The sequence below is a fragment of the Hyperolius riggenbachi genome, chromosome 4 (genome assembly GCF_040937935.1).
Source record: "Hyperolius riggenbachi isolate aHypRig1 chromosome 4, aHypRig1.pri, whole genome shotgun sequence".
NCBI classification, from domain to species: Eukaryota; Metazoa; Chordata; class Amphibia; order Anura; family Hyperoliidae; genus Hyperolius; species Hyperolius riggenbachi.
Window position 1 is genome coordinate 150,750,441 of NC_090649.1, and position 24,094 is coordinate 150,774,534.

A 24,094-nucleotide genomic window follows, 5' to 3' on the forward strand; every position below is an offset into this window, starting at 1 on the left:
ATAAATATGACAGCCTCCATATACCTTTTACTACAGTTGACCTTGGCTTGAAAGTGAACCCATTTTCACCTCAGTATAAAGTGTATTTTTTTTAATAAATCTACCTCTTGGTGAGAAGAGAGACATTACAGCCATTTGTATGAGCTAAATGTAAGTAAATGTCTCTTTAACGGTCTACACAATATTTAAAATATTTTTGAGGAGACTGACATGCACTGTCTCGCTTAATGCTTCTTAACTGATATACTGTTGTCTTTGTTTCACAAGTCTGGGCTATTTCTCCAGTTTCATTCTGAAAAGAATTCCACTCTGAACGTCCTCAATATATTTGGAATATGCACATCATTCTGCACGTCATTCTGCCTTATGCACATCATTCTGCCTGAAGGAGAGATGGCCACTGGTTCAACTAGTTACTAGCCCAAGATGTGTGTCATAAATAAAAATGTTAATTTCGCCATACTTTTCAAAATACATTCTTTGCACTTAAAAAACAAACAACTTCACATTTATGATCTGTCATGTTCCTTCCGGATGCATATTATTACACGTTGTGGTTAGTTTTGCTACATTTCTGTTTAACTTTATGTTCTTGTGACATCAAATAGACTCTTCTTCACTTGAAAGTAGTAAAAACTGATCTAGACCAACTTTTACCATTTTACTACCGCATTTCTTACATATTTCACATGTCTGAACACAGCTTACATTTTGTTAAAGAGGAACTGTAACAACGCAGAGTAGAATGTAAGTAATTCAGGATGTTCACTTTTGCAGTCATTTTCCTGGTTTCAGCATCAGAAGCACTTCCTATAGCTATATATTGCTGTAAATTGGTATGTACCCCCCCCCCCCCCACACACACACACACACACACTTGTTTTGGCTAGGCTGCTAACTGCGTGGAATTCTTCCCCAAGAGCATTCTTGGAAAGCAGGGATCTCTTCTAATGTCTTTAGAACTCTTAAGCTAAGTACCCACGGGGGTACAATTGTAGCTGTCGCCGCACACGGGAGCGTGTGCGCGACAGTTCGGCGGCAGTTCGGCGACAGCTCGTCGCCAAATCCCTCTGCATCCACACGGCAGCAGAGGGATTAGCGATGCGGCGGAAGCTGTCGCCGAGTTTCCTTCCCCCCGCCGGAAGCTCCGTGTGGTGTGTGTGGGTAGCTGTCGCTAGCCCGCATACACATGCGGGGCTAGCGACAGTTCCGGCGAGGTTGCGGCGACGACTGTAGCCGGCGATTGAACAGTTCAATCGCCTGGCGACAGCTCCGACGGGCGACGGTTCGGGGCGCGCGCATCATACACACGGGGGAACTGTCGCCGCAACACGCGCGTGCCACGCGGTTGCGGCGACGGCCGTCCCCCGTGAGTATGGGCCTTTAGGGCTCTTTCACATCTACAAACGCGTGCAGGAGCCGTTCTCCTGCACGCGTTGAATAGCCTGCGGCGTGTCGGGATGCTGCGGTGCAACGCAAACAGCGGTGGTAATAATTAACCCGACAGAAAACGCCAGCTACCGACGATTAAAAGCTCCCAGGTGCGTCGTACCGCAATGCATCGAAATGCAGCGTTGGATGAGAAAGGTTTACCTTGGTTAGCGCAAAGTTTCGACTTTGCGTTAAAATGCAGCAAATGGGCTCTAGTGTGAAGGAGCCCTCAGTAAATGAACATTTCACAGAGTTCACTTGTCAGTACTAAAGATGTTGCTGCCTGTGATAGGTTTCAGAAAGTAAAGTAGGTAGAGGATAGCTTTTACAATGGATAAACATTAAACAATGTATAAATGAATATTGCAAAAGGATAAGCAATTTTACTCATATTATTTTTACTCCTATTCCTCTTTAACCACTTCGCATTCCAATGTTTTTTTCCCTTTAAGATTCCTGACAATTTTGGCATTTCAGCTGTCAGTATTGATGCAGCAATAACTTTTTTATTAGTTAAGCCATCAAAGTGATACACAGTTTATTTCAGGATAATCTAAGCTTTCTTTGGGTAATATTTGCTTTCAAGAATTATTTAATTTTATGGGCATTTTGTAGGGAGAAATTAGGCATAAGTGCAGAAAATACATTTTTTTTTTCATATTCCACCTTCCACAAATCTTACATGACAAGTGCCACAGTTGTAAAACATCTCAAAATATGTTGTCTTTTCCCGGGTAAAATGATACCTACATGCCACATTTCACCACTAGTTGGGAATGAGACGTACCATTATCACCAGCTTGTGCATCTGTAGTGATTGGATCTGTATGTATAATAAGTATAGGTGATACAAGGGGTTAATTAGGTAGTTAATATTTTACAGGGGGGGGGGGGGAGAAACACTTTATTATTTAAAGGAGTCATCAGGGGAGAAATAGTAAAATAAGTGGTACTTACCGGGGGCTTCCTCCAGCTCCAAGCTCCCAGGACGTCCCTCGCCACAGCTCTGCCCGCAGCCGTTCGCCGCAGGTCCGTCCCAGTCCCCGGCGATGACGTCAGAGCGACCTCCAGGTTGCTCTGTACTGCGCCTGCGCAAGCGGCGCTGTCAATCACCACCACGTGGGCCGGAGCGGGCTGCGAAGGTGGTAGTAGTTCTGCGCCTGCGCAGTCCGCTCCGGCCCACGTGGCGGTGATTGACAGCGCAACTGGTGCTGGCGCAGTACAGAGCGACCTGGAGATCGTTCTGACGCCATCGCCGGGGACCAGGACAGACCTGCGGCGAACGGCTGCGGGCAGAGCTGCGGCGAGTGACATCCTGGGAGCTTGGAGCTGGAGGAAGCCCCCGGTAAGTACCACTTATTTTACTATTTCTCCCCTGATGACTCCTTTAAGGGGGACACTGTCACTTTAACACTTTTTTTTTATTGTTTACAGCTATTAGCAGCACTCATTCAGTGTTCAATGAATGCGTCAGCGTGTACAAGTATGCACAAATGGGACCGGCAGGAGCATTTTAGCTGCCATATTTATTTCCTTTTAAACAAAACTCATTGCCTGGCAGCCCTGCTGATCTATTTGGCTGCAGTTGTGTCCACTGATCACTGTGAGCCAATCACATTGGAGCTACTTTGCTGCTAAGTGCTCACCTCGGACAACAAGAACCTCAGGTTTGTCAGCATTTAGTTTAAACCAGTTGTCATTAATCCATTCCTGCAGCTCAGCTAAGCATGTGCTTATTTATGGAGTAGAGTCTGTCATGCCAGGTTTGAATGATAAATATAGCGGGGTGTCATCAACATAGCAGTGTGGGTCAGACTGTGTTTTTGGATGATTTTTTAAAGTAGTAGCTTGTATATGGTGAACAACAAAGGGTATATCATTGAACCCTATGGCAAAACATATTTTAGTGGTACAGGGTTGGTGTGGAAAGGCCCTAAGACTATCCTTTGTGTTCTGCTGGCCAAAGAGGAGAACTGGAGGACTAAACCATCAATGCCACAGTTTTTACAGCCTGTTAAGCAAATTTTTATTATCAACTGTATTTAAAGACGATGAACGTTCAATCAGTACCAGGATGGAATAATTGCCTATGTCTCTGGCCACAATTAGATGATTGCAGATCTGGATGAGGATTTTTTCGCAACTGTACTGTTTCTTGAAGCCAGATTTTAGAGGGTCAATGATTTTGTTTCTTAGAGCCTGACTTCAAGTTGGTGATGGACAGCCTTTTTGATGACTTTACCCAGAAAGGGGAGATGTAGCTGCTCAATGCATCTAGGTCTAAGGATGGTTTCTTGAATAGTGGCCTGATGATTGCTTCTTTTAGACAGGTGGAAAACTTTGCTGCTTGCATGGAGCAGTTAACTAAATTGTGAAATGCTCGTTGGGGTGCTTAAACATGGTAGTCTGGCAAAGGTTTAGAAAAATATTTGAGATATCCTCCTCCATTTTTGCCTTTAAGTCAGACCATGGCATTAGGTTATTTTTAAATAAGTGGAGCGCCTATCGGGAATCCAGCAGCCTCCACTCACGACGTTCAAGGTTATGTGAGTGAATCAGCAGCACAGACTGCCCGACTACCTGAGGTTTTCAAGCCATATTTACTGCATGAACTATGCCATTATTTGCACGAGTACTTAAACACAATTAACCTCCTTAGCGTTCTGGACGAGCTGAGCTCGTCCAGAGACGCCGGAGGCTGCCGCTCAGGCCCTGCTGGGCCGATTTTCACCAAATAAAAAGGAGCACACGCAGCCGGCACTTTGCCAGCTGCGTGTGCTACCTGATCGCCACCGCAGCGCGGCGATGCGCCGCGTGCAGCGGCAAAAGAGGGTCCCCCCAGCCGCCCGAGCCCAGCGCAGCCGGACCAAACAGTTCCGGCCAGCGCTAAGGGCTGGATCGGAGGCGGCTGACGTCAGGACGTCGGCTGACGTCCATGATGTCACTCCGCTCGTCGCCATGGCGCCGAGGAAAGCAAAACAAGAAGGGCCGCTCATCGCGCCCTCTAGTGGGCTTTCATGCAGCCAACTGAAAGTTGGCTGCATGCAATAGTTTTTTTTTTATTAAAAAAAAAACGTCTGGTCGCCAGCCTGGCGATCTTAATAGAACGCCAGGCAGGTTAAGATACTTATTATCATCGCAAATGAGCCATAGTGCATCAAGCTCTGGTTGTATCAATCTGATTGCACCGGAGAAGATTGCAATTATATTGCACCAAACAATAGCAGTTTAGACTAGGAAACTTTGAAATCTTTAATTATTTTTGGGTCTTATTTTGCAATAATATTTTTTTACTTTTTATATTCTCATTTTTATTTTTGGACACAACCTTGTCCCCTTTTTCTGTATGCATGTTTTTGTGTGCATGAGATTTGTAAGGTGGGTGTGACGACGCTGCAGCGCCTTATAGATGTGTATACAGCACCAGAGAAAGTATGTTTTTATGCTATTTTAATAAATATTAATTTGTTCATATGCAAAGATTTGTATTGAATTATTACTATAACTATTGAGGTTGAAGCGCAGATTAAGAAAAACTGTTTATCATTTACTTTCTTGACAAGGGAGGGGCTACCCTCTTTTCTTTAATCTGCAGCTAATATAAGTGTCAATAGGGTGCAGAGATCGTGAATCATTCTAGGTGCTGTACATTGAATGGCAGACTGTATAGATGAGACTTTATGAAAAAAAATTTACATAGGTCATTTGAGGATGAGATGTTGGGTTTCCAGCAAGATGGGTTGCATAGACAGTCAACTGTGCAAAATAGCTGGGCAGATTTGTTGGCTGCTTTTGCAATTTCTTGTGATAAGTAGGAGGAGTTTTTCTTGTTCATCATTTCCTGGTATTTTTTTAGGTGAATGTTTTTCATTTGAGGACTGTTGTGGCATGATCATTCTACTCTGTGTCTCTCTTTCTTTATTTTATTTATAGAGTTTTTAAACCATCGTTGATGACAGTGCCTCGCTGCTTGAAGCCATTTATAGTAACCATTCACAAAAGACAATATAGCAATATTATGTTAGACCGGATCCATATTTCATTTATGATGGAAAGCATCTTGTTATAGCTCCATGTTCACTTTTGCAATATGCTTAGTAATGGCTTTATTTCAACAATTGTGAACATAACAACAAACACAATACTATGTTATCACAGCTTTTAGTGTGCAACTTACAATATTGGCAGATTAACTCCACAAACCCCAATTCCAGCATTGCAGAAACAAGAACGTTGCCCTAAAGTGGACATAAATTCAAGATTCCAACCTTGTATATGTTAAGATCAGGACTCGAATTCTGGCCACTTTGGGATCTGGCTAGCCAATGTGAGAAGTGGCTGACTGATGCACCCAGTATGCAAACAATCTCAGATGAACTTACGTTTTCAGACTTTGGTCAGCAAGAATGGGAAATGGCAAACACTGACTGGCCAAGTCCAAAAGATGCCTATGCTGTAGCGGTAGTCTTGGCTGGCCGGGGTCTTCCATTTCCTGTTCTGGTTGTCCAAAGTCCAAGACTGTAATTACCCACAGGTTTCTTCACAGATTGACCACATCTTTTGGACATGTCTCACATTGGCCAGAGAGATCCCGAAGTGGACAACTTTGAGATCTGGATGTAACATATATATATATTTGGCTGGCTCAAGGACTACCTTTTACAGAAAATAAGCCTAAAACTTCAGATGCATGCTGGGAGATTTATCTCAGCAGAAGCTGCAGGCTACCTCATCCATACACTGCTTCTCTGCTTTTCTGTATCTATGCAATCTGCAAACTAGCCTTGGGTGAGGAAATATTGTATAAATTACTAGTACTGCAGATATGCCAAACTGCGGTGCCCAACGGTGCTTTCCTCCCTTGTTGTCATTATGCTGACTAGAACAAAGAATAAAGGTAGCGACTGTGCCAGGATGTCACTATCCACTCTATTATACAAATGGCAATGCAAGAATGGTTATGTTGAATGGGGAGCACCTCTTCTAGGCAGCCTGACTGAGTGAGTGAGCAAGGGATTTGAAGGGGGAGGGACGGGGACTGTCAACCAATCAATGTCTATTGAATGATGTGAGGGGGGTTGGGTGCACTTTAGCATCTCTGCTTTGGGCACTGGAGGACCTTGTCCTGACTCTGGTTACATGCATGAACACGTATAATGAATAATAAGGACATGCCTGCTATCTGTCTTTTAAAGACAGATAGCAGGCATGTCCGTAAATTATGTTTGAAATCTCTCAGTGTAAGCTCAGAATCAGTACCCTGGATTTGACTTTTGAGGCTCTTTTTTTTTTCCAGTCGTGCTTTGTTATCTCCTACGATTGTGATTACCCCAAATTGCAATCGCAGGCCCTGCTACACTTTTGGAATGCTTGCACTCAAATGAAAAGCATAGAATCACAGCAAAATCACTTTTTTTAATCGCAAATTAAAATTGCAATTGCTGTACAATCACTAGTATTGCATTTAAGTGCTCCTGAGCTGAAGTTCGATACCGTGTCGATACCCCCCCAAAAAATATTTTCGCCAAGGGCTTGTCGGAAATCTGATCAGAGCCATACTACTCCTCAAGTAAGAGCATGGCCATACTGTGCCTGCGGAAGTACAGCCACGTCTGCAGTAAGCTGGAGTCAGTTGTGCACAACTGGCTCCGTGCTACTGCGCAGTCGAGGTCATGCTCACACGGGTGCAGCGTTTCCTCTGCAGGATCCTGGCGATCAGTGGCAGGAGAGAGGACCCAGGAAGACTCTATAGGATCCAGAGGCTTTCCACTTCTTAGGTACGTATTTCCTTTTTGTCCCAAGTTTCGGTTCAGGTTTACTTTAAAATCGCTTCAAAAGCACTGGGAATTGCTCAGAAAAATGCAGCAAAATTTGCTTGCAAATACTGTAAGCACTCACAATTTTGTGATTTGAGATTTCCAGTTGGCCCCAGCCCTAAGTCGGGCTTTCTGTTTCATAGCCGAACAATTTTCAGTGGCCTTTATCTTATCCTGCTATGTTGTTTCTATAACTAAGTATCATTAATAACAAGCAAATACAACATTAATCCAACAGAATACATATAAAGCACTCGGACCAACAACTGGAGAAGACTTTATTTGTGTGACACTGGCACTTCCTAATGAATTGCTATAAATGCATGTAGTATTGATTTAGCCTCCACCTCTGCCCATAAAAAGCTTTTTAAATAAATCATATTATTGTACTACTGCCCAGGGATTTATTAAAGGAAATGTATTGCTGCATCATGGTTTATTTCATGACTTAATAAAATGAGTAATTATGTGTAGTCATACCTAGCAAAGATGGGCATCGGTGCTTGGCTAGCAATGCTTTAGCAGCACTGCCAACCTGGGAAATAAGAAATTGGGACTTTTTATAGGGAAGTATAAGTACAAGAAACCATCCACTTAATTATCTAAAACAAACATATAAGTGTACTAACTATCAGATTGCAAATCACGAATCAATTCTCATATGACAATGGATAAAAACAAAGATATTCCTTATTACAATATATGATAGCCATAAAAATACGTATGCATCCACACTCACATGTACATGCCTTTTGTTTTGTTGTTGCAGCTGCAGTGCAGCCAGAAAAATTAGGCAGGCATGTACACGCACCAGAAAAATTATTATAGCGGCCGCTGCTAGCAGCAGCCTTAAAAATTCAGGAATCCACCTGGAGTCCTCGACCCTGTTGGTGGTGGCGGAGAAGGCAGTCAAGCGGCCTGCGGGCAGAGATGCTGTGTGGGGAGTGACTTACTCTTGGGGCAGGCAGTCACACGGTGTGCAGGCAGAGATACTGTGTGTGGGGACTGACTTAGTCTTCGTTCAGGCCAGAGCGTGCTTTGCAGACCAGTCATCCATGGTCAGATGGACCCTTGACCCAACACTGTGTGCCAGAGATGTCACCACTTGCCTTTCAGCATCACGGTACAGTTTAGGTATCGCCTTTTTTGAGGAAAAAATTGCAGCCCGGTATCTTCCACTGTGGTGTGTGGCTTTGCTTTTGTGTGCTGCTTTTCCTCAGGTGGTCATCCCATTGCAGTTTGTGCTTTGTAATCATGTGCCTTCGTAAGGTAGTTGTCCCTACGCGGGTCTTGGTCTTTCTACGGCTCAATTTTTGGTGGCAAAGAGTACAGATGGCATTGCTCTCATCTGAGGCAGACACACAAAAAAATGTCCACACCGCTGAGCCCTGGGGTGTTGGCACTTTGGTGGTGGTGGCCAACTGAGTGTTAAGTGGGGTGCAAGAATCAGAGCAGGAGGAGGAAGATATGTCACACTTCCGTGTGGAAGCTGAGAAAGATGAGGTGTTCTGTGTTAAGTAGTCAACTACGTCCTGACAATTGTGGGGGTTGATGGCACGTGCCTTTGGTCGAGGGCCGCACGAAATCACGACAGTGCAACCTCGAACAGACCTGCCAGGTGGCCTGCCTCTGCCTTTTGTTTTGTCCATATTGGGGGGATGAAGTGAAAGGTATGCACTGACTTGACTAATACAATGTGCAGTCACACAGGTGCGCTTAACAGGTATGCACGGAGTGGTAGATCACACTGCGTGCACTCACGTAGGTAGGTGGGTGCACTGAACACAACAGGTAGGTATATGCAGTGATGGGTATTACAATGTACACCTTTCACACACAGACCGATACCGGACAGGCACAGTGACACTGCGTGCGCTCATGTAGGTAGGTGGGTGCACTGACTGAAAGAGAACCCGAGGTGGGATTTACTTATGCTAGTGGGGCACAGAGGCTGGTTGTGCACACTAACACCAGCCTCTGTTGCCCCATGGTGGGCCTCCAAGACCCCCCTGTGCGCCGCTATACCCCCCGCAGTGCTGGCGACATGCAGCGTGTCGCCAGCACAATGTTTACCTCTGCCTGTCTGTTAGCGCCGCTCCCCCACCTCCTCCGTATCGGCGCTACCCGCCCGCGTCACTTCCCTCCAATCAGCGGGAGGGAAGGGACGCGGGCGGGTAGCGCTGATACGGAGGAGCCGGTAGAGCGGCGCTAACAGACAGGCAGAGGTAAACATTGTGCTGGCGACACACGGCGTGTCGCCAGCACTGCGGGGAGTATAGCGGCGCAGGGGGGTCTTGGAGGCACACCATGGGGCAACAGAGGCTGGTGTTAGTGTGCACAACCAGCCTCTGTGCCCCACTAGCATAAGTAAATCCCACCTCGGGTTCTCTTGAAGTGAACAACAGGTAGGTATATGCAGTGATGGGTATTACAATGTGCACTTGTCACACACAGACAGGTACCGGACAGGCACAGTGACACTGCATGCGCTCACGTAGGTAGGTGGGTGCACTGACTGAAGTGAACAACAGGTAGGTATATGCAGTGATGGGTATTACAATGTGCACCTGACACACACAGACAGGTACCGGACAGGCACAGTGACACTGCATGCACTCACGTAGGTAGGTGGGTGCACTGACAGAAGTGAACAACAGGTAGGTATATGCAGTGATGGGTATTACAATGTGCACCTGACACACACAGGTAGTCACTGAATGTGCTGGGCCTGGCAGTGGCACACACAGTAGGAATTACCAAGGCTGTCTAGGCAACACAAGTGTCAGTGGGACACACACACACACACACAAAATAGATCACAAGAACAAGATTAGCTCTCAAAAGAGCTATTGAGGGGTGCTTTTTTAGCAATAAGAATCAGCAAGGAGCAAGCTAACAAGCCTACAAAAGCCTAACTAAGCTTTCCCTATGAGAGTCTGCAGCAGCTTTCCCTTCTCTAATTACTGCAGGCACACAAGTGAGTCCAAAGCCTGACGCTGCCTGCCTTTTATAAGGGGGGGGGGGGTGGCTCCAGGAGGGAGTGTAGTCTGATTGGCTACAATGTGCTTGCTGACTGTGATGTAGAGGGTCAAAGTTGACCCACCCTCATGATGCGCTATGGGGGGGGGGGGACCGAACTTCCAGAAAAGTTTGCGGTTCTCCGCGATCGTGAACCTCGGAAATTCGCTGGCGAACTGTTCGGGCCATCTCTATTTGTTGTTGCAAATGCACATGCATTTGTATGGCTATCATACAGTATATCGAAATAAGATGGCATTGCTTTTTTATTTTTAATCTTTGTACAATAATATGACAGTTTGCCATGTTTAACCCTTTGGGGACTGGCTGCCTAACCCCCCTTAAAGAGGAACTTCAGGCTAAACAAACATACTGTCATTAAGTTACATTAATTAAAATAGATAGGTATTATAATCTCTTACCCACCCTGTTTTAAAAGAACAGGCAAATGTTTGATTTCATGAGGGCAGCTATCTTTTTGGTTGAAAGGAGGTGACAGAGCATGAGACACAGTTCCAACTGTCCTGTGTGCTGATCACCCCTCCCAGTTGCTAGGCAATGTGAATAACAACATAGGAAATCCCATCATGCTTTGCACAGCATCAGGGAAAAAAAGCCCGGGCAGTTTTCTTTGATGGGGCGGAGCTTAGCTAAAAATGCAGCTAAAAATGATGCTTTGGTAAGAAAAAGAAAGTTCTGATGCTGTGAAACTGTTAAAGAAACACCAAGCCTTTTCAGTTCTGCTGAGTAGATTTTTAGTCTGGAGGTTCACTTTAAGGACCAGGCAATTTTTCATGTGGGTGGGTGTCCCCCGTATTGCCAGCAGCTTTTACTCACCTCCCAGATTCCAGCAATGAGCAGCTCTAGCCCCATCCACTCTGGCCGGCATCCTCGCTCGAACTGCCGTTAGGTTCCAGGTCACGACTTGATGACATCATCAAGCCGGGACCAGCCAAAGCAGATGGGAGCGACGATCGCCAGGGGAACCCCCGACCTCTTTTTCCCCTCAGACCGCTGCTGCCAGTAGTGATCACTACGATCTGCTGGCCATCATAGTGATCACGTGATCAGGAGCCAATCGCAATGGCTCCTGATCACTGAGGGGAGATGTCAGCTGTCATGTGACAGCTTAATCTCCCCTCTCAGGTGCACATGATCGCGTCAGGGGTGGAAATGGCAGGTGGCGTAAATCCTACGCCGCATCAGGCTCAGGCAGCCACAAGTGTGGCATAGGATTTACTACACGCAGTCCCCAAAAGGTTAATATGACAACCCATAAATTGTGATTTCTTTTTTTTTAGAAAATTAAGTGAATGTTTCTGTGTTCCTTTCTAGTGGAATTTCTCTGTATATTTGAATGGGTACATTTGTGTAATTTACTTAGAGGGACTTGTTTTGAAAAGGCCTTTATATTATTAATGATTAATTAACCTGGCAGCTGATCAAGCTAACAGGTATCATTAGCCTTTCATATCTGATTAGTCCTGTGCAAAGTTCCTGTTCGACCTGGTTGAGTTCACGCTCATTGATGTATTTCAGACCACATCACTAATACCTAAGAACCAGTTAGTAGTCCAAGGGCTGGGTAAAGCCATGTACACACACTATGCAAAAGTCATTGGAAACGTCAGACGCACGACGGATTAAGCTGTATCGCAATTTGCCCGATCCATCCGCAGATCAACTGAGACGACTGTTGTGCGTAATGCAGCTTCCACTTGCATGTGCAGTATTTGACTGAGTTGGTAATTTGTAATATTGGTGTGTAAACAACATCGTTGGTGTAATGATCGCTGCTGCAGCAGCTATTGCTGGAAGTAGTGCTGCAGCTCAGGCAGTTCTGATCTATTTCCATGCAAGCTGCATAGCTTTGTCTGTCTTTCCCTGCTGTCAGCTTGTGACTGATTATCATTCACCTGTGTGGGAATCTGCATGTCTGCTCCCATTGGATGACCTCAGTATAAAGATCTGCTTCCTGCAGGGTTTCCTTGGGTTTTCATAGCTTCAGTGTAAGCCTGCCTTGCTGTCGCTTCAGCCCCCGATCGTGTTTCTTGTTCTAAAGATACTTTGCTGGTTTTGCATCATATATTGGTTCATTGCCAATATATATGCATACCAGCACGTTTATTATTTTCCTTGTATTTGTGTTACGTTAATACATCAGTGTCGCTGATGTATACGTACACGAACTGTTTATATCCTGTGTGCAGTTAGTCAGCTTCCAGCACGTTTTGGTAGGTTGCGCGTACCGTGAGCACCCGTGCTGAGGTAGTTACCCTGCTCCTGGTTACCGTTTGTGGATTGCGTTCATCTCTGCGAAGAGATAACGAATCCTTCTGAATCCTGTTCTGTTACTGTTTGTGGATTGCGTTCATCTCTGCGAAGAGATAACGAATCCTTCTGAATCCTGTTCTGTTACCGTTTGTGGATTGCGTTCATCTCTGCGAAGAGATAGCGAATCCTTCTGAGTCCTGTTCCCTGTGTTACTCCATTCCTAGTCAGCGTTCCTGCTTATGTCATATATCGGTTCATTGCCGATATATACATATGTTAGTCAGACGTTACAAATAGTTTCATTGATAGCTGTAATTGTAATACGCTAGGAAAACATACTTATTGTATATTTATCTGTGTTACGTTCATCTATCTTAATCCTGCTATTTTCTGACTATCCTGTCCTGTCTTTGTGAGGCACGCCATCGCCGCATCGCATTGGCTGCCTCATTCCTGTCTGTCTGGTTTTGGACGCTTGCTGTCGCTAAGTAGCCGCTAGCTAGCAAGCGTTCATTCTGTCTACCTGTCCTGATCTCCTCAGTTCTGGTTTATGCGCTCAGCGCTACTTTGCGCTGAGACGTTATAACGAAAGCATTGTTTGTGGCTGTCAGATCTGCACCGGCCCTGTGCGCCACAATCTCCTATTGGAGTCAGTCCTCCCCTCCACTATACTAGGGATAGCCTGTTTCCTGGTGCTAGTGTGTGTACCTCCTCCACGTCAGCTCATGCGTTGCATGCTGACTGTGGAGAATACACCACCAAGCCTTACAGTTGGAAAGACTTGTCGTTTGTCTTTGTCACCAGTAAAGTAATTTCCGCGACATTGGACGTTTGTTTGCAGCGACTTTTGTATAGTATGCATACGGACCTTTACGCTGAGTCAATATATGTCTTCTATAACGCAACAAACATCTAATGAGAAGGACTTTTTCATGTTTTCCTCTGGGTCAGTTCAAATCTATACTTCATAAATTATAACACATAGATATAACTTATAACACATCATTTTTTCTCCTGTGTTTTCTTCAAGGAGATGCATTTAATCTTCCCTTTAAAATAACTTTTTGACACTTTGCAATTAAAAAAGTACCAACAAGTGGATGCAAATGTACTATCAAAATTATTGTAAGTATTTTCTTGCTTGCTGGTGGTTTAAAAGGCATTTTTTGACAAATTGTGAAAATATCACCTAGGAGAAACTCAGGAGAAAAAGTGAATTGCATTTGGGCCAGATGTAAACTACCTCCTAGGGAAACATGGAAAATTCCTTCTCATCCATAGGGATAGCAATGCTTAGGAGAAGGAAAAGCATGTGATCAGTTTGATCAGCTGACAGATTTGCAAGGTTCTGATTTGCTGTGATGACTTCCTGGTTTAGTGCATGATCATGACCAGCAAATCAGAGCCTTACAAATCAGCTGATCCAACTGATCACATGCTTCTCCATGAGTTCTCCTAGGCATTGCCATCCCTACTCAGTTGTCTGTTGTGTTATAGCAGGAGGCTAGTGGACAAATCGGGCGCCGCCATTCACTCCTATAATAATTATCGTTTAATGGGCGCCGAACAGGAAAAAAGGGCGCCCGAGAATAATAACGTTTTCCAACGGCGCCCGAAGATTTTTCATGTTTTATAACTGCTTGTGATGATTTATGTTTCTTATTTCAATAAAACATTATTTTAAATGTTATCCCTTACTGTTTGTAAAACATTATTATTCACAAAACAAAGCGATCAGTACGTAATGTAAATTGTAATATATTTTACCCCTTACTGTTTTTAAAACATTATTCTACACACAATACAGTGAGCACTAAGGAGGGTCTTAGGTTTAGGCACCAACAGGGTGGTCTTAGGTTTAGGCACCAACAGGGGGGTCTTAGGTTTAGGCACCAACAGGGGGGGGGTCTTAGGTTTAGGCACCAACAGGGGGTCTTAGGTTTAGGCCCCAACAGGGGGGTCTTAGGTTTAGGCACCAACAGGGGGGTCTTAGGTTTAGGCACCAACAGGGGGTCTTAGGTTTAGGCACCAACAGGGGGGTCTTAGGTTTAGGCACCAACAGGGGGTCTTAGGTTTAGGCACCAACAGGGGGGTCTTAGGTTTAGGCACCAACAGGGGGGTCTTAGGTTTAGGCACTAACAGGGGGGTCTTAGGTTTAGGCACCAACAGGGGGGTCTTAGGTTTAGGCACTAACAGGGGGGTCTAGGGGTTAGGGGTAGGTACAGGGAGGGTTATTTAGGCACCAACAGGGGGGGGGGGGGTCTTAGGTTTAGGCATCAACAGGGGGGTCTAGGGGTTAGGGGTAGGTACAGGGAGGGTTACTTAGTAATTTTTTTTTTAAACGTTATTATACGTTTCACTATTTAAACGGAAGATTAACGTTTTTACAATTGCCGATTTAATGCACATTATTTAATGATTTATAACTTTATAAAACATTAATTTTAAACGAAATACAGTACAATACATTTTTAAACGTTATCCATGCTTATCATTTAACCTCCTTGGCGGTAATCCCGAGCTGAGCTCGGGGTATGCCGCCGGAGGTCGCCGCTCAGGCCCTGCTGGGCCGATTTTGTTTCTGAAAAAAGCAGCACACGCAGCTGGCACTTTGCCAGCCGCGTGTGCTGCCCGATCGCCGCCGCTCCGCGGCGATCCGCCGCGTGCAGCGGCGAAAGAGGGTCCCCCCAGCCGCCCGAGCCCAGCGCAGCCGGAACAAACAGTTCCGGCCGGCGCTAGGGGCTGGATCGGGCGGCTCTGACGTCAGGACGTCGACTGACGTCCATGACATCACTCCGCTCGTCGCCATGGCGACGAGGAAAGCGAAACAAGATAGGCCGCTCATTGCGGCCTATCTTGTTACTTTCGATTGCCGGAGGCGATCGAAAGTACGCTTCCGGAGCGCCCTCTAGTGGGCTTTCATGCAGCCAACTTTCAGTTGGCTGCATGAAATATTTTTTTTTTAATTTAAAAAAAAACCACATTGCAGCCTCCCTGGCAAAATAAATAAACCGCCAGGGAGGTTAAAACCCCGCGCCCTTTTTTCCCAGCGCCCCTTTTTAACGTACGCTGGCAGTCCAGCTGATCTCTGTGGCTGCAATAGTGGCTGAATCACACCCTGAAACAAGCATGCAGCTAATCCAGTCTGACTTCAGTCAGAGCACCTGATCTGCATGCTTGTTCAGGGGCTGTGGCTAAAAGTATTAGAGACACAGGATCAGCAGGCGATTCAGGCAACTGGTATTATTTTAAAAGGAAAAATCCATATCCTTCTCAGTTTAGGTTCCCTTTAAGGACCAGACACTTTTTTTCCATTCAGACCACTGCAGCTTTAATGGTTTATTGCTTGGTCATACTACCTACTATCTACATGAATACAGCTTTCTTTTGGTGCTATTGATTGCTGCTGTGATTTTTTGTTTTTATTATATTCATCAAAAAAGACATGAATTTTCTCAAAAAAAAATATTTTTTTTTAAACTAAAATTTCTATATACATTTTTGTCTAAATTTATTGTGCTACATGTCTTTGATCAATAAATAGACACTTATTTATTTTTTTTTTTGTTTGGGTAAAAGTTATAGCGTTTACAAACTATGGTGCAAAAAATTTCCCCAGTTTGAAGCATCTCTGACTTTTCTGAGCACCTGTCATGTTTCATGAAGTGCTAGAGTTCCAGGATAGTATAAATACCCCCCAAATGACCCCATTTTGGAAAGAAGACATCCCAAAGTATTCACTAAGAGGCATGATGAGTTCATAGAAGATTTTATTTTTTGTCACAAGTTAGCAGAAAATGACACTTTGAGACAAAAATAAAAAATAAAAAAAAGTTTCTTTTTCTGCCAACTTGTGAAAAAAAAAAAAGAAATCTGCCATGGACTCACCATGCCCCTCTCTGAATACTGTGGGGTGTCTACTTTCCAAAATGGGGTCATTTGTGGCGTGTGTTTACTGTCCTGGCATTTTGGGGGTGCTAAAATGTAAGCACCCCTGTAAAGCCTAAAGGTGCTCATAGGACTTTGGGCCCCTTAGCGCACCTAGGCTGCAAAAAAGTGTCACACATGTGGTATCCCCATACTCAGGAGAAATAGTATAATGTGTTTTATGGTGCATTTTTACACATACCCATGCTGGGTGGGAGAAATGTCTCTGTAAATGAGATTTTTTTTATTTTTTTTACACACAATTGTCCATTTACAGAGATATTTCTCCCACCCAGCATGGGTATGTGTAAACATACACCCCAAACCACATTATACTACTTCTCCTGAGTACGATGATACCACATGTGTGACACTTTTTTGCAGCCTAGGTGCGCTAAGGGGCCCAAAGTCCTATGAGTACCTTTAGTATTTCACAGGTAATTTTGAGGCATTTGATTTCCAGACTACACCTCACGGTTTAGGGCCCTTAAAATGCCAGGGCAGTATAGGAACCCCACAAGTGACCCCATCTTAGAAACACAACACCCTAAGGTATTCTATTAGGAGTATGGTGAGTTCATAGAAGATTTTATTTTTTGTCACGAGTTAGCGGAAACTGATTTTTATTGCTTTTTTCCACAAAGTGTCATTTTCCACTAACTTGTGACAAAAAATAAAATCTTCTATGAACTCATCATACACCTAATGGAATACCTCGGGGTGTCTTGTTTCTAAAATGGGGTCACTTGTGCGATTCCTATACTGCCCTGGCATTTTAGGGGCCCTAAACTGTGAGGAGTACTCTAGAAACCAAATGCCTCAAAATGACCTGTAAAATCCTAAAGGTGCTCATAGTACTTTGGGCCCCTTAGCGCACCTAGGCTCCAAAAAAGTGTCACACATGTGGTATCGCCGTACTCAGGAGAAATAGTATAATGTGTTTTGGAGTGTATTTTTACACATACCCATGCTGGGTGGGAGAAATATCTCTGTAAATTAGCATTTTTTAATTGTTTTACGCACAATTGTCCATTTACAGAGATATTTGTCCCACCCAGCATGGGTATGTGTAAAAATACACCCCAAAACACATTATGCTACTTCTCCTGAGTACGGCGATACCACATGTGTGACACTTTTTTGCAGCCTAAGTGCGCTAAGGGGCCCAAAGTCCTATGAGTACCTTTAGGATTTCACAGGCCATTTTGAGGCATTTGATTTCCATACTACTCCTCACGGTTTAGGGCCCCTAAAATGCCAGGGCAGTATAGGAACCCCACAAGTGATCCCATTTTAGAAAGACAACAACCCAAGGTATTCTGTTAGGAGTATGGTGAGTTCATAGAAGATTTTATTTTTAGTCACAAGTTAGCAGAAATTGATTTTTAATTTTTTTCCCCACAAAGTGTCATTCTCCACTAACTTGTGACAAAAAATAAAATCTTCTATGAACTCATCATACACCTAACGGAATACCTTGGGGTGTCTTGTTTCTAAAATTGGGTCACTTGTGGGGTTCCTATACTGCCCTGGCATTTTAGGGGCCCAAAACCGTGAGGAGCAGTCAGGAAACCAAATGCCTCAAAATGACTGTTCAGGGGTATAAGCATCTGCAAATTTTGATGACAGGTGGTCTATAAGGGGCCGAATTTTGTGGAACCGGTCATAAGCAGGGTGGCCTCTTAGATGACAGGTTGTATTGGCACTGAAGTGCAGGAAGCACAGGATGTTCTCAAATCGTGACCTGGACATGGCAGCAGAGAACATGGGCATGTGAGGTATTGGGTGCGTAGACCAATAAGACCGCAGTACATTCTTTTTGACTAGACCCATGTTAAGGAGAAGGCCCAAAAAAGTGTTAAGTTTGGAAACTTGGAGTGGTTTCCACCGAAAAGGCTGGGCATGGTAGCTTATCGGATTGGCGGTTGCATATTGTGTAGCATAACGGTTGGTCTCAGCCACAATTAAGTCGTAGAGATCCACGGTGCAGAACAGATGAAAAAAGTCTAGGGCCAATCCTAGATGATCTGCCTCCACCTGGACTCCAGACTGGGTGGTGAAGGGGGGCAGTACCTCTGGGAGACTCTAGTGGCTGCGACTCGGGTCTTAATGCACGTGCCACCAAACCAGTTTCTACTACCATGCTGGTGCTCGCCACTTCACCAGGGTCTACAGTAGTACTGGTGCTAGGTCCAGGAGATGCTATGCTGCTGGTGCATGCCTCAACAAGAAAACTTGGATCAGCGTTAGCACCACTCTGTTGCCCTTGAGTCTGATCCTGCGGCCCAGTGACATGGGGTGTGGTACGCTTGGCTCCAGCCGGGACCTCAACCTCGTCATTGCTATCAGTCAGAGAGCCACTGCTGTTCACTGGTTCGTATTCTGACCCGGATGATTTGTCGGATGAGGCTTCCCAATCACACTCACCCCACTTGCCAGAATCTCAGCGGCCTCTTCAGGGGAATACCCCTTTTTTGCCATGGTGGACTGCTAAATTTAGGGGATATTCCTCTGAGACTACCCAGGAAAAAGAGCACCTACCTAGCAAAAGGGAGTACTTGTGAAGTAGAAAGCTGTGGTCACTGAGTTTTGATAAAAAAAAAAAAAAAATCAAAACTGATCTTTACAGCTCCACAGTTATTGTACAGTGTTTTTTGCAGTGATCAGAAAAAAAAACTCTGTCACTGCGGTGGGACGGGTGAGAGTTTTGGCCGGGTGATCAGAAGCCTGCAGGGGGCAGATTAGAGCCTGATCTGATGGGTAGGAGTGCTAGGGGGTGACAGGTGGTGACAGGAGGTGATTGATGGGTGTCTCAGGGTGTGATTAGAGGAGGGAAGAGATGCAATCAATGCACTGGGGAGGTGATTAGGGGGTGTCTGAGGGCGATCTAAGGGTGTGGGCGGGTGATTGGGTGCCCACAAGGGGCAGATGAGGGTCTGATCTGATGGGTAGCAGTGACAGGTGGTGACAGGGGGTGATTGATGGGTGATCAGTGGGTGATTAGAGGGGAGAACAGATGTAAATAATGCACTGGGGAGGTGATCACGGGGGGTCTGAGGGGGGTCTGAGGGTGTGGCCAGTGTTTGAGTGGCCACAAGGGGTAGATTAGGGTCTGACTTGATGGGTAGCAGTGACAGGTGGTGACAGGGAGTGACGGGGTGATTGATAGGTGATAAGGGTGTGATTAGAGGGGAGAATAAATGCAAGCAATGCACTGGTGAGGTGATCAGGGGGGGTCTGAGGGCGATCTGAGGGTGTGGGCGGGTAATTGGGTGCCCGCAAGGGGTAGATTAGGGTCTGATCTGATGGGTAGCATTGACAGGTGGTGACAGGGGTGATTGATGGGTGATCAGTGGGTGATTAGAGGTGGAGAACAGATGTAAATAATGCACTTTGGAGGTGATCTGCGGCCGATCTGAGGGTGTGGGCAGGTGACAGGTGGTGACAGGGGGTTATTGATGGTTGATTGACAGGTGATCAATGGGTGATTACAGGGGAGAATAATTGTATACAGTACACAGGGGGGGGGGGGGGGTCTGGGGAGGTTTGGAGGGTGTGGGGGGGGTGATTAGGAGCCCCCAGGGGGCAGTTTAGGACCTAATCTTAAATATAGCGTTGACAGATAGTGACAGGGGGTGGTTGATAGGTGATTAGGGGGGTGATTGGGTGCAAACAGTGGTCTGAGGGGGTGATCGGGGAGGGGGGTCTGAGGGGTGCTGTGGACGATCGAGGGCAGGGGGGGCAGGATCAGTGTGTTTGTGTGTGTGATTACATGCACAGCTGCCTCCTCCCCTGGATGTCCCTCGATCACTGGGACCACCAGGGGAGGAGGTAGCCTGTATAATACACTTTGTATACATTACAAAGTGTATTATACACTTTTGCAGGGTGAGATTGGGCTGTTTATAACCCGCCGTCGCTGCTAAATGGCCGGCGGGTTGACGACGTGAATGGGCGGAGCCTAATGCTGGCAGATGCGTGCACCTTTCTGCGCGCGATCCCCGGCTAATTAGTCCCCCAGGTGCTGCCGCCGATCGGCTCCTGAGGGTGCCACTTTGCCGCCGCGCTATTGGTAGTAGGCTGTCGGCAAGTGGTTAAAATAGTCCAGATATAAGAGGCCGGCCTTGTTTCCACTCTCACTCTCAACACAGGTTGCTGTGGTGATGCATGACTCTGCGTTGCAACACGATTATCCCAGATGCGCTTGCGATCCCATTCAATCTATTTCCTGCAGAAGTGACTGCCAGAGCTTCAAACTGCAAGTTTATGAGGCCTCTTGTCTACATACAGCTGAAGGTGGTGAATTCACCGCCTGTCAGTTGCTCCCCTTTGCCAAGCTTGACACAGGCAGAGGACAGGTAAACGAGACCACCTGACAGGTAGTGAATTCACAGCCTTCAGTTGTCCGTAGAAAAGAGGCCTCATAAACTTGCAGCTGAAGCTCTGGCAGTCACTTGTGCAGGAAATAGATTGGAGAGGTCTGTGAGTAGCTGCTCCATAACTGATTTATTCACCTAATCAAGGACCTTAAATGTAATGTAAAGGAAAATCCCAGTTATCTGGGACTCAGGCAACCAGAAGTCTCAACTAAACGGCATGCCTGAGGAATAACGGAGACTTTGTTTTGGGCAGGTTTTCAGGCTTTTAAAATACTTACTGAGCCTGTCTAGCAGCCTTCCTGCAGCACCTAGTGGCTTCCCACATCCGTACACGGAAGCCAGAGTGTCACCTGACCCGATGTGGGCCATGCCAGCTTCTGTGCGCAGGGGAAGCCGGAAAGCCGCTAGGAGCTCGCTAGGTGCTGCCGGAAGACTGCTAGACGTCGCTGGAGGCTCGGTTAGTATTTGGGTGGGGAGGTTCGTACTCTTTAGGCCGATTGCCCAAGCAACTGCCAAGCACATTTATCTGGCATCCGGCAATCCGAATACTGGGAGCTGTAATAAAAGAACAAACTCTGCCTATATAGGACTAGGAAAACATTTGTGCAAATGTGAATTGTACAAAAAGAAACGCCAATGTTTTTTGTTGGTGTTTTTTTATTTCCACATCTAGACTTTTTCAGGGTTTTGACAGTAATCACCAACCATCAAGCTCCATGCCTTTTTCAGTTAGAATAGTTATTTTTCAGAAATGTTTGTTACACTGTTCACTCAGCAAATGGGCATGTGCTTGTCACTGGTCTTCAAAGGAGTGTCCTGCCAGGGTTGTTAGCCCACTGCCGCCACCACTACCCTTAATTGGTAGTGGACTATGTTGGTGCTACCAGGTTGTGGCCCTTGGGATTACTTCACCAGAGATAGAGAGAACTAGAGACACTGCAGTATGGAGATGTTGAAGGTGGTAGCAGATGCTAGTAGAGAGAACACTCACTTACACTGTGGGGAAGAGTGAGCGAGAGTAGAAGCTGCTGATCGCCGTAGGTGCCCTCGGGTCAGGTAAGAGATGCGGCCACAGCTACTTACACGTGGGGGAGATTTAGCAGAGAAGCAGAGGGGGACACAAAGGAGAATGGAGGACATAAAGAGGAACTGAGGACACATGCAGGGATACAAAGAAGAATGAAGGACACAAAGGGGAATGAAGGAGGACACAGGTGGGGACACAAAGGGGGATGAAACAGGACAAAGAGGGGCAAATGAGGACTGGATAAAGGACAGGGGACACAATGGTGAACACAGAGAGGACAATACAGGACATGGGGGACACAAAGGGGCACCTCATAGGGCACAAGGGGGACAATAAAGGACAGAAGAGGAACACAGTCAGAAACATGGGGACACAGGTGGACACAAGGGGGGCAGAGGATGCAATGAGGACACTGGGAAACAGGGACATAATAATTGGGGGAAAATACTAACAAGATGCCCCTGCACCATTGACACACCAGGTTTAGCATTTTTTTCTTGTTTTTTTGTCCTCCAAACCCTTGGGACATCTTATGTCCATGAGCATATGGTACGAAAAATATGATAATCTTGTCAGATCTGACCATAATGTCAGGAACACCTGATCTGCATATGCTTGTTCAGGGTCTATGGCTACAAGAGGCAGAGGATTAGCAGGACAGCCAGGCAACTGGTTTTGCTTAAAGAGAACCCGAGGTGGGTTTGAAGAATGTTATCTGCATACAGAGGCTGGATCTGCCTATACAGCCCAGCCTCTGTTGCTATCCCAAACCCCCCTGAGGTCCCCCTGCACTCTGCAATCCCTCATAAATCACAGCCGTGCTGCTGACACACAGCTTGTCAGAGCTGGCTGTGTTTATCTCTATAGTGTCAGTCTGCTGCTCTCCCCGCCTCCTGTAGAACTCCGGTCCCCGCCTGCTTCACTTCCCTCCTAGCTGATTGGAGGGAAAGGAAGGGGGCGGGGACCGGAGCTATGCAGGAGGCGGGGGAGCAGCCGAGACTGACACTACAGATGTAAACACAGCCTCACAGCACGGCTGTGATTTATGAGGGATTGCAGAGTGCAGGGGGACCTTAGGGGGGTTTGAGATAGCAACAGAGGCTGGGCTGTATAGACAGATCCAGCCTCTGTATGCAGATAACATTCTTTAACCTTCCTGGCGGTAAGCCCGAGCTGAGCTCGGGCTATGCCGCGCAGGAAGATATCTCAGCCCTTGGTGGGCCGATATTCTTCATTTAAAATGCTGTACGCGCAGCTAGCACTTTGCTAGCCGCGCGTACAGCTTGATCGGCCGCCGCTCTGCGGCGATCGCACGCAGCGGCGCAAGAGGGCCCCCCCCGCCAGAGCCCTGCGCTGCCCGGACCAATGAGTTCCGGGCAGCGCTATGGGCTGGATCGGAGGCGTCTGACCTGACGTCAGGACGTCGGCTGACGTCCATGACGTAATTTCGATCGTCGCCATGGCGACAGGAGAAGCCAAACAGGGGAGCGCGTTATATACGCGTTCCCCTGTTTGCTATTGATGCCGGCGACGATCGCACTAGAGGGACACATGCGCCCTCTAGTGGTGTTTCATGTAGCTACCACTCTGGTAGCTTTACATGAAACAAAAAAAAAAAGTAAAAAAAAAAGGATTTTTGCCTTTTTGGCAAAAACAATTAACCGCCAGGAGGGTTAAACACACCTCGGGTTCTCTTTAAAGGTAATAAATATGGCAGCCTCCATATTCCTCTAACTTCAGTTGTCCTTTAAAATGACACTGGACAGTATACAAATGGCTAGCATTATATTTACTTTCCTCATTTTACATTAAATCTCAATTATTTGAAGCCTGTGTACTATTTGCCTGCCTTTCTAGTCACTGTATATTGAAATCCTGGAGTCATTGTCAGATAGAGGATACTGAATGCAGGATTGTCTCCTGACTATATACAATAGTCTTCCCTCAGGGCTTCACTTGAAATCAACTTAACAATGAGCAATGGAACAAGAGTCTCTCCAGAGAGCAACACAACTGGTGATTACCCTCAACAGGCTTCTCATAACATTACTTTATGCATATTACAGCTATCTGTTTAACTTATGGTCTGGCTGGAAAGTTTTTCTTATTTTCCATAAGACAATTTATTTATTTATTTTTAATTTTGTATGAAGCAGTATTTTTTTTTTTTAGTTGTAAACAAACACATGTAGTTGTACATCTGCGGTGACTACAGCACAGTC